Source organism: Chinchilla lanigera, unplaced genomic scaffold (genome assembly GCF_000276665.1).
Source record: "Chinchilla lanigera isolate Chin_1 unplaced genomic scaffold, ChiLan1.0 scaffold00034, whole genome shotgun sequence".
Classification (NCBI taxonomy): domain Eukaryota; kingdom Metazoa; phylum Chordata; class Mammalia; order Rodentia; family Chinchillidae; genus Chinchilla; species Chinchilla lanigera.
Genome location: NW_004955435.1, coordinates 18,450,599 through 18,466,732, shown reverse-complemented (window position 1 = coordinate 18,466,732; position 16,134 = coordinate 18,450,599). Strand labels below are relative to the sequence as shown.

The 16,134-nt window shown below is 36.0% G+C and overlaps 1 long non-coding RNA gene across 1 annotated transcript in view; it reads left to right on the top strand.

The window, feature by feature from the left end:
* Positions 1–2,309: 2,309 nt before the first annotated feature.
* The window catches only part of LOC106148995, a 29,274-nt gene continuing 15,449 nt past the window's right edge, over positions 2,310–16,134 (top strand). Inside the window, exons 1-2 of the long non-coding RNA XR_001234849.1 lie at positions 2,310–2,908; positions 3,383–3,477. This is a non-coding gene — a long non-coding RNA (uncharacterized LOC106148995). The remainder of the gene's footprint in view (positions 2,909–3,382; positions 3,478–16,134) is intronic.

Genomic DNA, 16,134 nt, shown 5'->3' with positions numbered 1-16,134 from the left:
AATATTTTTGAAGCAGATTCTAAAGATTTTGGTCTGATGAAAAATGAAAAGGTCCATAGTTTTGGTATAAGATGACTCAAAAGGCCTTTCTGACTTTCAAGTGCAGGCAGATGAGCACAGTGAGAGAGAGAAATGTAATGAGTTCAGTTAGGAACATATCAAGTTAAAAGGCTGTGAACTAGAGTCTTGAAGCCCAAGAGGAAGCTGTAAATATGTGTCAGCAGCTCATGAGAGTTTGTTGGCTGATTTTTACTAATGACCATTCATAGACACAAGTGAATCAAGTTGTTCAAGATCCAGTGTTTTGAAAATGTGTTGAAAACTTCATTTCCAAAGAAAAAAGGTAAATCCCCAAATAAATACAAACTGTCTTCCAAGTTTTCTCTTTCGTCTCTCCTGAAACAAAAGTAAAAGTGGGAGGAGGAGTCAAAGATATCCCTCTGCCCTTTGATTCTGAAGATGTCATAGTGGATTTCTCAGCTCTTCAGAATCCCAGTGGAATGATCCCCAAAAGCAGTATTAGCTGTCTGAGCACTAGTTAGCTGACTTACTGCAGAGCATAAAAGCAATGAATATTTTGACAGAAAATCACAGCAATTATTTCTGGGCAGATAATCTGCCTGATGATTTCTTCCACACACTGCCACTAAGAGTTCCCTGGCAGGACAGACTTTATTGGAGGCCTTGAACGTGAAGCATGATGCCAGCTTGACACCATATGATACCTGAAAAGTGCACTGAATAAAGAGTTAAAGGACCTGCTTATAGGGTTTTAATCCCTTCTCCACCACTAATGGTCCATGTGACCCGGGGCAAGTCACCTCAGCCTTCTGAATCGCAGTCTGTTCCATAAAACCAATCTATATTCTCTTCTCTTTCTCCCTCTCTTCATTTCTCTCCCTCCCTCTTTCTTCCCCTAACCCTGTGTGTATGTTTGTGTATGTGTGTGTGTGTGTGTGTGTTTTATTTCCTTCATTGACCCTTTCCCAGGTCTCAAGAGCTTTTTAGGTCTGATTCCCATTAACTCAGGGACTCAAGTTGGAGCCAGATGATCAGCATGCTGAAAGAAATAGTGAAGGCAGGCACTTCTTTATTTCCATCTCTTTGTGGACTGGATAGTCCATCATATAAATACCTAAAAATGTATACCTTTTTGTGTTGGTTACTTTTCTCTTGTTGCTCAAACAAAATACCCAAAGCCTAAAGTTAAGGAAGGAAAGGTTTATTTAGCTCACAGTTTGTAGAGGTTTCCATCCATAATTGGGTTGTCCAAGGCAGGGTGTGGCACATGGCAGAGAGGCAGCAGTTTGTGGTGGTGGAAGATAGCAAAAGCAATGACAGAGAGGTGTGTGTGTGTGTGAGAGAGAGAGAGAGAGAGAGAGAGAGAGAGAGAGAGAGAGAGAGAGAGAGAGAGAGAGAGAGACTGTTCTTTCTGTCTCTCATTCTGTATGCAGGCTATCCGCCCTAGGGCAGGTGTAGCACTCACACCCTTAATCCCAGCATTAGACCATGAATCAATCACAAACTCTAGAAGCCCACCCTATGACTGCATAAGGTTTTTGGGGGACAACTAGACACAAACCTTGACACTTCTACTATGTGTATACATAGTATTGGTGCCTGGGAATGGAAAGTAGAATTGGAATTAGTCACTGAGTGAGAAAAACAGAATGGCCAAAAGAACTTTAAGGAGAATATCAAAGAAAGCCTGAGTTGCCTGAATTTGCTGCTAGTAAAAGTCAGACTTGGAGATGGTTGCTTATAAGGACTAAAGGAAAGTGAAGAAAACCTTGTTGGAAATTTAAAGAGAGGAAATCACTGTTATGCAGAAAATTTAGCAATATTTCCTCCTGTAGCCAAGTGAAAGAAAATGCACCTACTGTACCAAGCAATTCAAATAAGATTTCCAGGCAGAGTCTTGAAGGTGTCACCTGGCTTCTTGTTGCTTCTTATATCTAAGTGAGAGGAGGGAGACAAACTAAGAAAAGCATTGTTAAGCCAAAAGACAGTGCTTGGCTGGCTTTGAAGCTTCTGAGACTTTCAGATGGAAAGCAACACTAAAATTAAGAAATTGCTCCTAAGCAAAGATCAAACTCAAGTACCCTCAGGAAACAATGTTTTAAAGGTGAAGTCACAGGTGTAACTATAAAATCCTTTTACAAGACCTCAGAAAATTTAAAAAGTGGCTCTTCAGAGTATGTTCAGTCTGGCAAAAGGCTCTCCACAGAATTTAAAGGTTTGCCTTACAGCACTGAGATATAAGATAATCAGGGTTCTAGAATGCTTAGGGGCATTGTCCCTCAGCCAAGGATCTCAGCAGAAGCCCTACATAGGGAGAATTTATCTCAAAGAGATTTGTACAAGTGGATTTTTCTGATGAAGCAAACCTTTAAGAAATTCATGGAAGGACCACAAAGATTTTAGAGAATGATCTCACCAGAGTACTGTCAACATGGATCTGCAATGGCAAAAACAGGATAAATGAACAAGAGGCTTTGAATTCTCAAACTTTTACAAGCAGAAACAGAGTGAGGAAATCACTCAACTGCAAAAACATGATGCTATTCATTAAAAAAAAAATGACTCAGATAATGGACCAAAAGTCTATAAAACAAAACCAAGAGCTATAAACTCATTTGCAGGCAGAAGTAAGACTGGGTCCTAACAAGAAACTTACATTTGATGAATTTCAGAATTACTATGAGCCATTTATGTGTGCCTTTGTTTCTTCATTTTCTCAAAAAAGTATCTACATTGATTATCATCTGCCTATACCACCATTGTACATTGGGTATGCAGGGGATAGATAATTTGTTCCCTTACTTCTTTGGTCTATAAGTTGAAAGGACCATACTGAAAAAGCTGAGCTTAAGGAGCTATGCCTGAGGACCTGGATTTGATTTCGAAGGTGGGATTCTGAACTCTGAGCTAATGTTATTTTCTGTGTGTGTGTGTGTGTGTCTCTGTGTGTGCGTAGTATTTGGTTTTTGAATTTTGAAACAGGGTCTCACTATATAGTTGAGGCTGGCCTTGAACTCATGACAATCCCCCTGCCTCAGCCTCCCCAGTGCTTGGGTTACTGGTGTGCACCACCATGACTGTCTGGACTGATGCTGCAATGGGATGAAAGTGTGTAAGCACATTTCAAGTGCATTTTGCATGGGTGGGAAACATCCATGATTGAAAGTTAGAGAACAGACTATAGCAGCCACATTCAAGATGTTCCAGACTGATTCCCACTTCCTGGCACTCACATCCCTATGTAGTCCTCTGTCATCCTGTATCAAGACTTCACTGTGTGACCCTCTACTGTATGACAGATGAGACAGTGCATCATGCTGACTTCAAGTTACGTTATATCTGCTATCTCTTTCTTTCTCAGATCATCCACTCAAGGAAAATTTAGCTGCGGTGTCACGTATAGTCTTACAGATAGACACACATGATAAGGAATGGAAGCCTTCTGCCAATAGCCAGGTGGGTGATATTGAAAAAACCTTCTCCAGCCTCAATGAATTTGTGAATTACTACAACTTTGGTCAAAAGTTCACTGAAATTCCTGACTGAGCTAGAATCAACCAGCTAGATCCTTCCTGGATCTCTGACCCTCAGAAGCTGTCAGATTATAAATATTTGTTTTTTGAGCCTGCTAAATTTGGAGTTAATTTGTTACATAGCTAGAGATAACAGATTAATAACCAAGGTATATTTAAAGATCTGCTGTATGTTTCTATTGTAGTAAAACAGTTGGAAACAAAAATTTAAAATACAATTTACAGCAGCATAAAATATAGCATTCTCAGAACAATGTTGACAATATATGTGGGAGTTCCACATGAAAAAATATTATACATAATTGTAAAAATAAAATAACAAACTTCTAAATAAATGAGATAAATAATAAATGAGATATAAAATGTTCATAGTTTGAAAGACTATGAACATTTTGCCAATTTTTCTAAAACTGACTTTATATTCAACAGGATCTCCAACAAATCCTCAAGTTTTTTCATAGAGATTTTTAAGCTGATTCTAAAATCTACATGGAAATACTATTAGTCAAAACAATTTTGAAAAAGAACAAACTTGTAGAACTTTCTCTACCTAATTTCAAGGTTTATTATAAAACTACTATGATCAAGACACTGTGATATTAGCATGAAGATAAACAAATAGTTTAATAGGATAAAAAGTCCAAAAACACACCACATATTATATAATCAACTAATGCTTTACCAAGATATCAAAACTAAAGGGTAAAAAAAAATTTTTTTTAACAAATAATACTGAAAGAACAGCTTACCACGTCTGGAAAAGAAAAAAAATCTCAGCCAGTACAATAAAGTTAATTATAGATGGATCATATATATCAATGTAAAAGATAAAACCATAAAGCTTGTAGGAGACAACATAGAAGGAAATTTTGCAATCATTGAGTATGTCATGGTTTTGTAGGCTTCAGAAAGCAGCAAATACAAAGACAAAAAATACTAGTTATTTTTAGCAAAATTTAAAATTTCTACTAATCAAAAGGCACTATAAAAATAAAAATCAAGACAAAGTGGAATAAAATATTCACAGTGTCTGGCAAAGGACATATTAAAAATATATTTTCAATACACTTACAACTCAATAACAAAAAGATGAACAACTTATTTTAGGATAAAGAACTTGAACATGTACCTGATGATAGTATATAAATAACCAGTAAGCACATGAAAAGATGCCTGACATCATTAGTCATCAGAGGAATAAAATTAAAACCATAAGATACTACTACACTCACTGAAATGGCTAAAATTAAAAAGAATGACAATACTATCAACACTGGTAAGGATGTATAACAAATGGAAATTCCAACATTTTGGTGGGAATGTCAAATTGTATTTTCTCTTTGAAACTAAATCTGATACTTTGTTGTAATGATACACCTACCTTATGACTCAGTCATTCTATTTGTAGGTATTTCCACCAAGAGAAAATAAACTCTATAGCCACACAAAGATTTGTACAAGAATTTCAAAGAAGCTCTGTTCATAACAGCCAAAATTAGAAACTACACTCTCACCAAAAAGGAAATAGACAAATGTGGTATATCCATATAAATAAGTATGATTCAGTAATATAAAAGGGACAACTACTGGTACACCCAACTGTATGGGTAGACTTCAGAACATGTGCTGAGTTAAAGAAGCCAGACACCACAAGAGAGTTCATACTGTGTAGTTCCATAGGTAAAACTAATCTCTAGGGAGAAATCACAAAAGTGGTTTCCATTGAGGGGGCTGGAAAAGAGAAAAACGGTTTTTTCAGGGGTGACACAATGTTTGATACCTCAAGTTATATGGCTATATAACATGGTCAAAATCCATTAAATGTGTACACCACATCTATACATTTGCTTGTTTAGAAATTGAAGCCCAACTGGGCCAGAGATATAGCTCAGAGGCACAAGCGCCACTTAGCAAGCACAAGGTCCTGAGTTCAATTCCTGGTACCAAAGAAAAGAGAAAGAAATTAAACCCCAACTTGTAAAACCATTAAAAACAGCAAATACCTATATATCATTCTAATGAAAAATATCAAAGACTTTTACAAGAAAAATATCAGTCATAATCAAAATAAATAAATTCTTCCTAAATAAACAGAAGAATATTCTGTGCTCATGGCTTGGAAAACACATATAAAGTTATCAATTCCTTGTAACTGACTCCATGCACCACTAGCATCCCTGTGAGAGCCAGGCTGAACCCCAGACATCTTCAGGAACCCCCATGAGCTGCCCCTGCTCCTCCCTCAACAGTGGGCAAGGCAGGCGGAGAACCGGACACATTTTGGGGCCTCAGCGGCCATTCCAAACACCACCTACACCCCTGTGGGAGCCAAGCTAAACCCTGGACAGAGTCAGTGGCCTTGGGGACTCTGCCCTAACCCCTCCCCTACCTGGGTGGGAAGTAGGCTGGGTCCTGGGCAACATCTGAAGCCTCACTGACTACAACCTGCACCCCCACCCTTGTAGAAGCTGGGCTGAATCCCAGACAGCTTCAGGAACTCCAGTGAGCCTCCTCTGCCCCTCCCCCACCAGCCTGGGACCCAAATGAATGCAAGAAAGTTTTGGGAGCATCTGCAACCCCACCTTGCTCCCACACACCACTACAGGAGCCACGCAGAACACTGGGGACCTTCGGATCCTCACCTTACCACTCCACACCATCATGGGAGTGAGGCTGAACTCCAGGGAATCACAAGATCTTCAAAAATGACAAAACAAAGGAGTAAAATGCAATCTCAGAACTCTAACCCACCCAGAACAAGTCCAGGAGACATCAACGCAGAAGAGCTTGGAAGTCATATACCTGAAATTTCTGAAAAGATAGCAACTGAAGTAAAGAAACAACTCTATCAGACCACAGAACACATCAGATCAAAAATAATGTCTCAGGTAAAAAAAAAAAAAAAAGAAAAAGAAATGACAATAATAATGAAAGAATTGTTCAGCACATCCAAAGAAGACATTGATAAGAAAGCATAAAAATCTCATGGAAATCTTGAGTGATCAATATAGAAAAGAACTAGAAAGCATGAAACAGACTCAAAAAGAGGGGCTGGGGATTTAGCTCAGCTGCACAGTGCCTGCCCAGCAAGCACAAGGTCGTGAGTTTGGTTGCCATTACCGGAAAAAAAAAAAAAAAACCCTTCAGACTTAAAAAGATATCCAGAAATTTTAAAATTCCATCAAAAGTTGGCAAAACAGCTGCAATGAAGCTGAAGATAGACTTTCAGACCTTGAAGACAGCATTGCCACTAACAAACATAAAAGGAAAGAGCTCTTAAAAATAAAAAAGAACCAAGAAATAACAATTCAACAACTGCATGATGAAGTAATGAAAAACAATGTAAGATTAATAGGTGTCAACAAAAGAGAATGTGTCAACACAAATGACACAAAACAACTATTTGCAGAAATAATAGCAGAAAATTTCCCAGGCATGGAAAAAGAATCAGACATACAGTTAAGTGAAGCATATAGAACTCAAATTAGCCATAACCAAAATATCTACACCCAGACATATAGTGATCAAGATCCCAGAAATTCAACAAAAGATCAGAATATTAAAAGCTATTAGAGAAAAGAAACAAACCACATATAAAGGAAAGCCTATCAGAATCATGGCAGATTTCTCAACACAAACCATCAAAAAGAGCTTAGAGAAAAGTATTTCAGGTCTTGAAGGAAAACAACTTCCAACCCAGATTAATGTACCCTGCAAAACTATCCTTCAAATTTAATGGAAAAATAAAATACTTAAAAGATAAGGAACAACTGAAGAACTTCATCAGCACCAAGCCAATTCTACAAAGAGTACTAAAAGATATTCTAGAAAGAGCTGAAAAAGACCACAACCTTAAGAACAACAATGGAAAGGAACCACTAATCACAGCAAGCAATTAAAAAGAGAGAAAAAGGAAGATCCAACAGCAGGAAAATAACATGACAAAGATAAGCTAATACATAGCAGCTATAACTATCACTGTAAACGGTCTCAATTCACCGATCAAATGAAGCAGACTGGCAGAGTGGATCAATAAACAAAATCCAACTATATGCTGTACACAATAAACACATTTAACTCAAAAGGAAATTCATAGACCGAAAATTAAAGGATGGAAAACAATACTCCATGCAGCAGGAACCCAGAAAAAAGCAGGTGTACCTATTCTGTTGGCAGACAATGTGAACTTCAAACCAAGAACAACAAAAAGAAATAAAGAAGATCACTAAATACTTGTGAGGGAAAAACTTCAAGAGGAAGAGATAATAATCATGAACATCTATTCACTAAATACAGGAGTACCCAACTATATAAGACAAATTTTAACAGACATGAAAAATGAAATAAGCAGCAACACAATCATAACAGGAGACTTTAACACACCATTGTCACAGACATAGATCAACTAGACAAAAAGTCAGCAAAGAAATAGCAGAACTTAAGCAAACTTGTGAACAAGTGCACTTAGTAGAACTTTACAGACTGTTCCATCCATCTTCTCAGCTGCACATAGGATGTTCTCTAAAATTGACCATATGCTAGTACATAGAACTTGCTTAAGTAAATACAAGGAATTTAAATTATGTCATGCATACTGTCAGACCATAGTGCAATGCAATTGGAAATTAATGACAAAAGATATCACAAAAACTCCATAAACACATGGAAATTAAATAATACCCTCCTGAGCAACCAATGGGTCACAGATGAAATCAAAGAAGAAATTAAGCAATATCTACAATCAAACAAAAATGTAGATACAACTTAAAGGAACCTGTGGAACTCAATGAAAGCAGTCCTTAGAGGGAAATTTATAGCAATGAATTTCCACCTCTTAGAGCAGTGAATTCCTACCGCTTACAATGATAGTTATAACTGCTATGTATTGATGTCTTCGTCATGTTATTTTCCTGCTGTTGGATCCTCCTCTTTCTCTCTTTTTAATTACTTGCTCTGCTTGGTGGTTCCTTTCTATTGTTGTTCTTAAAACAATAGGAAAACAGAATGAGCACAAATAAACAATCTTATGCTACACTTCAAGCTTCCAGAAAAAGAAAAGCAAGTCAAATCCAAAACCCAAAGAAGACAGGAAATTATAAAGCTCAGGGTAGAAATTAACAGAATGGAGACTAAAAAAACAATACAAAGAACTAATGAATCAAAAAGTTGACTCTCTGAAAAGATAAATAAAATAGATAAACCCCTAGCCAACCTTATTTAAAAAAAGACAAGAAAAAAACTGAAATACATATAATATGAAATGAAAGTGGTGAAATTACTACATATCCTGTAGAAATTCAGAAGATCATCAATACCTACTTTGAAAATCTTTACTCTCATAGAATAGAAAACAGATGAAATGGACAGATTTCTAGATACATATGAACTAGCAAAGCTGAATGAAAAAGATATAAAAATCCTGAATAACTCAATATCAGCCAGCAAAATTGAAAACGTAATTAAAAAAAAAAAAAAAAACTGGTCAATGAAGAAAAGCCCAGGTCCTGATGGATTCACAGCTGAATTCTACAAGAAACTGAGAGAAGATTTAACACCAATTCTTCTCAAACTCTTTAATGAAATTCAAAGGGAAGGAATTCTCCCCAACTCATTATTGGAGGCAAGTATTATCCTGATACCAAAACCAGGGTAAGACCCAACCAAAAAAGAGAACTACAGGCCAATCTCCCTAATGAATATAGATGCAAAAATTCTCAATAAAATACTAGCAAACAGAATGCAACAAATCATCAAGAAGACTATACACCATGACTAAGTGGGATTCAACCCAGGAATGCAGGGATGGTTCAATATACACAAATCAGTTAATGTAATACACCATATCAATAGAGCCAATGACAAAAAAATCACATGATCATCTCCATTGATGCAGAAAAATCCTTTGATAAAGTCCAACACTCATTTATGATAAAAACCCTATAGAAAATAGGAATAGATGGCCTTTACCTCAATCTGATCAAAGCCATCTATGACAAACTAACAGCTAACATCATACTAAATGGTCAAAAATTGAAAGCTTTCACTTTAAAATCAGGAACAAGACAAGGATGTCCACTGTCACCACTCTTACTCAACATAGTTCTGGAAATATTAGCTAGAGCAATTAGACAAGAGAGAGAAAGAAAAGTAATGAGGATAGGAAAGGAAGAAGTGAAATTATCATTATTTGCAGATGACACGATACTCTACATAGAAGACCCCAAAAACTCCACCAGAAGGCTTATAGATTTAATAATCAAATTCAGTAGCATAACTGAATATAAAGTCAACACTCAAAAATCAATAGCACACCTGTACACAAATAAGAAACTCACTGAGAGAGAAATTAGGAAAGCACACCTTTCACAATAGCATCTAAAAAATTGAAATACTTAGGAATCAACCTAACAGAGGAAGTAAAAGATCTATACAGTGAAAATTATAGTACTCTGAAAAAAGTTATTGAAGAGGATTTCAGAAAATGGAAAGATATTCCTTGCTTGTAGATAGGAAGAACAAACATTGTGAAAATGACCATACTCCCAAAATTGTTGTACAGATTCAATACAATCCCAATTAAAATACCATTAGTATACCTCACAGATCTAGAAAAGAATTCCTAAAATTCATCTGGAACAAGAAGAGGCCTAGCAAAAGCAATCCTGGGCAATAAAAGAAAGACAGGAGGTATCACAATTTCTGACTTGAAATTATACTGCAAAGCTACTGTGATAAAATCAGCATGGTACTGGCATAAAGCCAGACCTGAGGATCAGTGGAACAGATTAGAAGATGCAGACACAACTACAAACACACTCAGTCACCTTATCTTTGACAAAGGGGCCAAATATGTTCAATGGAAGAAAGATAGCCTCTTTAATAAATGGTGCTGGAAAAATTGGCTTTCCACAAGCCAAAGACTAAAACTAGACCCATGTCTATTACCACACACTAAACTAAACTCAAAATGAATCAAAGATCTAGACATTAAAACAGAAACACTAAATCTATTGGAAGAGAAAGTAGGTAAAAATCTTGAAGACAAAAGGGTAGGCAGAAAGTTCATCAACAAAAACCAAACTGCACTAGAAATACTGCAAAGAATCGATAACTGGGATCTCATTTTATTGAAAAGTTTTTGCACATCAAAAGAAATCACTAACAGAGTGAAAAGAAAACCCATGAACTGGGAAAAAAACTTTAGCCAACTGCCCCTCAGACAAGGGACTTCTATCTAGAACATATAAAGAATTAAAAAACATCAACCCCTACAAATTCAAAGACCCAATCCAAATATGGGCATCTGAGATGAATACACACTTCTCACATGAAGAAATACTAATGGCGAATAAATACATGAAAAAATGTTCAACATCATTAGTCATTTGAGAAATTCAAACAACATTGAGATTCCACATCACTACAGAAAGAATGGCTATCATCAAGATATCAACCAATAACAAGTGCTGAAGAGGCTGTGGGAGAAAAGGAGCCCTATCGCACCATTGGTGGGAGTGTAGATGGGTGAAATTGCTGCGGAAATCAGTTGGAGATTCCTCACAAGACTAGGATTAGTAGTCCCACTTAATCACAGTGTATTTTTTAATCAATGAGTGTTTTCCCAGAATTCTGTTGGCTTTTGTGTTTCATATACATTTTATAATTACTTTATTAAGTGATTATTTTTCAATAATTATATTGATGTTGGTATGTTGCTTTAATCACTGGGTATTTTTCCAAAAGAATTAAAAACCTCATACCACAGTGATATATGTGCACCCAGTTTATAGCAGCACAATTTGTTATAGTTAAATCTTGGACACAACCTGGATGCCCATCCACTGAGGAATGGATAAAAAAGATGTGGTATTTTTATACAATGGAGTATTACTCAGCTATAAAAAAGATGAACTTGGGGCTTTTGTAGGTAAGTGAATGCAGCTAGAGACCATACTCATAAGTGAACTATGTCGGACCCACATGTGTAAACATCATATTGTCTCCCTGGTGTAGGAACCTGAAAGAGTAAGTAAAACCCAAAACATACAATAGATGATATGAAAGGGAAAGAAATTGCTCAAAGAAAGGATGAGGGAGAGAAGAAAGGAAGAAAGAAGACAAAAAAAATTATATATATATATATGTGTGTGTGTATATATATATATATATATACATACATACACATATGGTTGTATATATACAACCATGAAGGATAGCTGGGATAATTGTACTGCTGATGTCTGATGGTTTATTGAAAGGAACAGTTAATACTTAAATTTTTTTATATTTTTGACAAATTTTGCATGCTTATATCTGGTAATCTGAGCAACTGATTTGAAGACAACAATATGCAATGGAACAACCATTGGTGAGTTCCTACCATGTTGTCTAGTGAAACTCTGTATTGTCTCTAATATTTTATTTAATAATTATTTTTTATTCTCTTTAATGATTCGAACAATCTTCCATTCTTACATCTGGTAATCTGAGCAACATAGTTGAAGATAACAATATGTAATATAACAATCACTGTTAATTCCTATCATTTTGTTTTGAAACCCTGTATCATTTTTAATGTCCTTGCTTTGTTTTGTTTATGTCTGTGACGTTGGTATGTTGCTATTATTCTTTTTGTTGTTTTTTTTTACTATTCTCTTTAAAATTACAAAAAAGAATTTCTTGTAATTGACATGAATTCAGCACAGTTCCAATTAAAATCTTAGTAGCTTCTTTTATTTTAAAGAGAATTTTTAAAATTTAAATGAAAAAAGATACAGAATTCCAAAACAAGATGATAGAAAGTTAACAATGGCTGTTCTATTGCAAATTGTTATCCTCAAAGTAGTTGTTCAGATTACCAGATATAGGCATGCAAAACTGATCAAAAAATTAAGGATTAACTGTTCTTTTCAATAAACAAATAGAAATTAGTAGTACAATTATCTTAGCTATCTTGTATGTATATTTTCCCTTCTTTCTTTCTTTAGTCCTTTCCCTATTGTTATTTTAGTAGTTTTTTGGTAAAACTTAATAAAGTAATTATAAAATGTATATGGAAACACAGAAGCCAAGCATAGAAAATACACTTGACAAAGCAAAAGAGACTTTTTTCCAAAAATCAAACATTAACATTTTGGATGTTTTTGTGTTGTTTTGTCAGGTTTTTTTTTTTTAATTTTTAAAATAAAAAAATTAAAAAGCAATAAAAATTTAAAGAGAAGTGTTTGTGCAAGGACAAACAGAGCAACGGAATACAGTAGCACTTCGTTTGTGATACAGTGATAAAAAATTTGTTGAAAGTTGGTATTACAGAAAGGTGGAAAAACTATATTTTTAATAGTTTATGCAAAGTTGATTGCATATCCATATGGAAAAAGAAAAATTTAACTCTTCTATTGGGTTAATAACATCCCCTACTTATTGCAGGCTGATTAGGTCTGCAATCTTCTAAATAAGTGTACAGCAAAGGCTACATAAAAGAGGCAAAAGGAATGATTTCAGGGCTCTAGGAAAATCAAAGCCCTCTCACAGAATTTGAGATTCTCTCCTGGCTTAAGACCTTCTCTGGGTGGCCCATATTTGTTTGGTTATCAGAAGAAGGGAAGGGAATACTCAAGAAGGGTGGAACCACTCAAGAACTTCTCCAAGTAAGGTATTAAATTGATCCTTAACAAGGATTAAATTAATCCACCCAGAAGTGAGATGCCTGAGGCTTTATCTAGTTGAGATCAGATCCTGGTGTCCTTGGCTGTGATCTTGTCTTATCCTTTGAGGCTTTCTGGTTTCATCCTCCATTACAGGTGTTAGTAGGGATTAATGACTTTCGCAGGTTCACTTACTGTGAGTCCCTCACTCACTTCCAGACAAGCGGCCCGGGCTTTAGACAGATTCACAAGTAAACATAAAAAAGCCAATTGGTTCATTTAAGTCCTGCTTGGGGCTGCTTTATAGTGCTCTCCATCACTCTTCTCTCATAGAATATACAAAAGTCAATTCCAAGAAACATATAACTTTACATTTAAAAGGGAAATTAGGGATTCTACATTATTATAAGGATATGCTAGTACACATTAATATAAGGATATTTTTACATTATACATTATACATTAATATAAGGATATTTTCATGACTATGAGGAAGTATATATTTTTTAAACTGGAGGCAAAACTGCATCAGTCATAACACAAACACAGTATAACAGTAACAATATCTTCAAAATCTACAACTTCTGTTCACCAACACACATAATAGAATACAAAGGAAAGGAAGGAATAAGTGGCAATATATGTAAGTGACAAAAGGTTTACATTAGTTATATCAAAAATACCTAAAATTAGTAATAAGAGGGGATGGGGATTTAGCTCAGTGGCAAAAAGCGCTTGCCTGGCAAGCGCAAGGTCGTGAGTTCGGTTCCTGGTACAGGAGAAAAACCAAAAACCAAAAACCACCCCCCCCAAAAAAAAAAAAAAAAAAAGTAATAAGAAGCCAGGTAGAAAATTTGAACAGGCATTTTATAAAATTTGAACATGTATCCCCACATACACAGTCACCTGTGGGAACCTAAGACTCAATGTAATAAATTAAGAGGAGGAGGAGGAGGATTAAGTCATCAGCCTTCAGCTCTCATAAATGGGACTAAGTATTCTCATAGAATGTCTCCAGGGAACTAACTAGGTCCTTTTGCCTTTCTGTTTCTTCTTCCACAAGAAGACATAATGTTCATCCACTCAGGAGGGCACAGAAATAGGCACCATCTTGGAAGCAGAGAGGGAGCCTTCGCCAGATGCCAAATCTACTAGTGCTTTGATCTTGGACTCACCTTACTTCTGCAACTGTAAAAGATTGTGTCTATTATTTACAAATTACCACAATCTAAGGTATTTTTGTGAAAGTAGCAGGGTCAGATTAAGACACTAAAGATCATTTGCAAATAACCAATAAGTAGGAAAAGTTATTCAAACTCATTAGTGATCAAGGAAATACAAAATAAAGTCACGACATAGCTAATTCCACATTCCCACCAGCGTGGCTAAAATTTAAAATGAATTAGCATTGGTGAACATTTGGAACAATGAAATTTTCCATATATTGTGGTGGTTGCATAAATTAGTATGATCACTTTGGAAAATAGCTTGATATTAAGTACTAAAGATGAAAATACTTATATCTTACAATCTAGGGGTGTACCCAACAGAAATGCATGCATGTAAACACCAAGAGACATGATCAAGAATGTTTATAGTGACTATATTTGTAACATCTAAGTATGAAAATAACCCAAATATTGATCAATAAAAAATTGTATAAGTAAATTACAGTATACATGTACTAGAATACTATACAGCAAGAAAAATATATAAACTACACTTAACATGAATGATTGAGAAAAACCAAGCATAAAAGAAAATTAGTATATGATTCTAGTTAAAGTTAAAAAGCAGGCAAAACTAAGTGGTAGAATTTTACTTCAACTGTAGTCAAATATTGGTTGACTTTGAAGAAGTTTCTATTTTGGAGATAGAGAAGGGGCTTGAGCAAGGTATCTGGGGCTGTGACTGCTCTCTTTCCTCCCCTGGATGGAGGTTACCAAGATATTTTCTTTTTATAATTGACTGAACACATTCTTGTGATAATTTCTTTCTGTGTGTATAATACTTCTTAATGAAAATCAAAAATCACAATTAATAAATCAGTGCCTAGCATGTCATAACACTCAGAAAAAAGTTCCCATTATTACGCTGTTGGTACCCCTCTCACCTTGAGCGCACAGAACAGATGTTATTCCCCCAAAAGGCCTTCCAAGAAAAATTGCAGGCTGTCACAGCAAATGCTGACCTACTTCTCCCTTTCCTTTGAGGGCCAAGGTCATAGGTAAGGGAAGGAACTCCAAAGCAGAGACTGTCATTGCATCATCAGACCCAGATACAGAAGGACTCCTGTGCCCATTCTCACCTTCTTAAGAGTCGGACACTATGTGTCATTGAAGAGTCTGGGCTCTGCTACATATGAAAGAACCTTTGGAGATGCCGCATGCCTCACCTACAAAATGAAAATAATTATACTACCTCACAGGAGTCAATGAGGAAACTAGATGAGATGATCTGTGAAAGAGCCCAGCCCAGTACAGTTTCCTAATTTTAACCTTTAGCTCTTCTGTCCCGCTTCAGTGTTCTCCAAGAAAGCTCAGTCACCTAAAATGGTTGCCTAACACCAGAATTCTCCTGGAAAGTGGGAGTTTCAAACAGTCTGCTTCTTTCTTAGACTAAATTCCTGACTTTTGGCTTAGAAACTCCAGTTCCCTCTAAGTCAAAGATGTGTATTCCTAGAAGACCTGCCCCTCTGGTACCTGTCTAGCCACATCTTCCTCTTGCTGAGGATTTCCACAAAGATCCATTCCTTTCCCTTACCCTTCTGGGACCCATGAAGATAGTGTGCTGCTCTCCTGAAGGTTGCATGCTTGTGCACCTGTGCCCATATCTTGACTGCAAATACATAATTTTTCAAGACTGTGTATAAATCAGAAAAATGTGTGAACCACTAGTAGAAACAAAATTGGTGTGTTGCTTCCATGCTGTGTGAA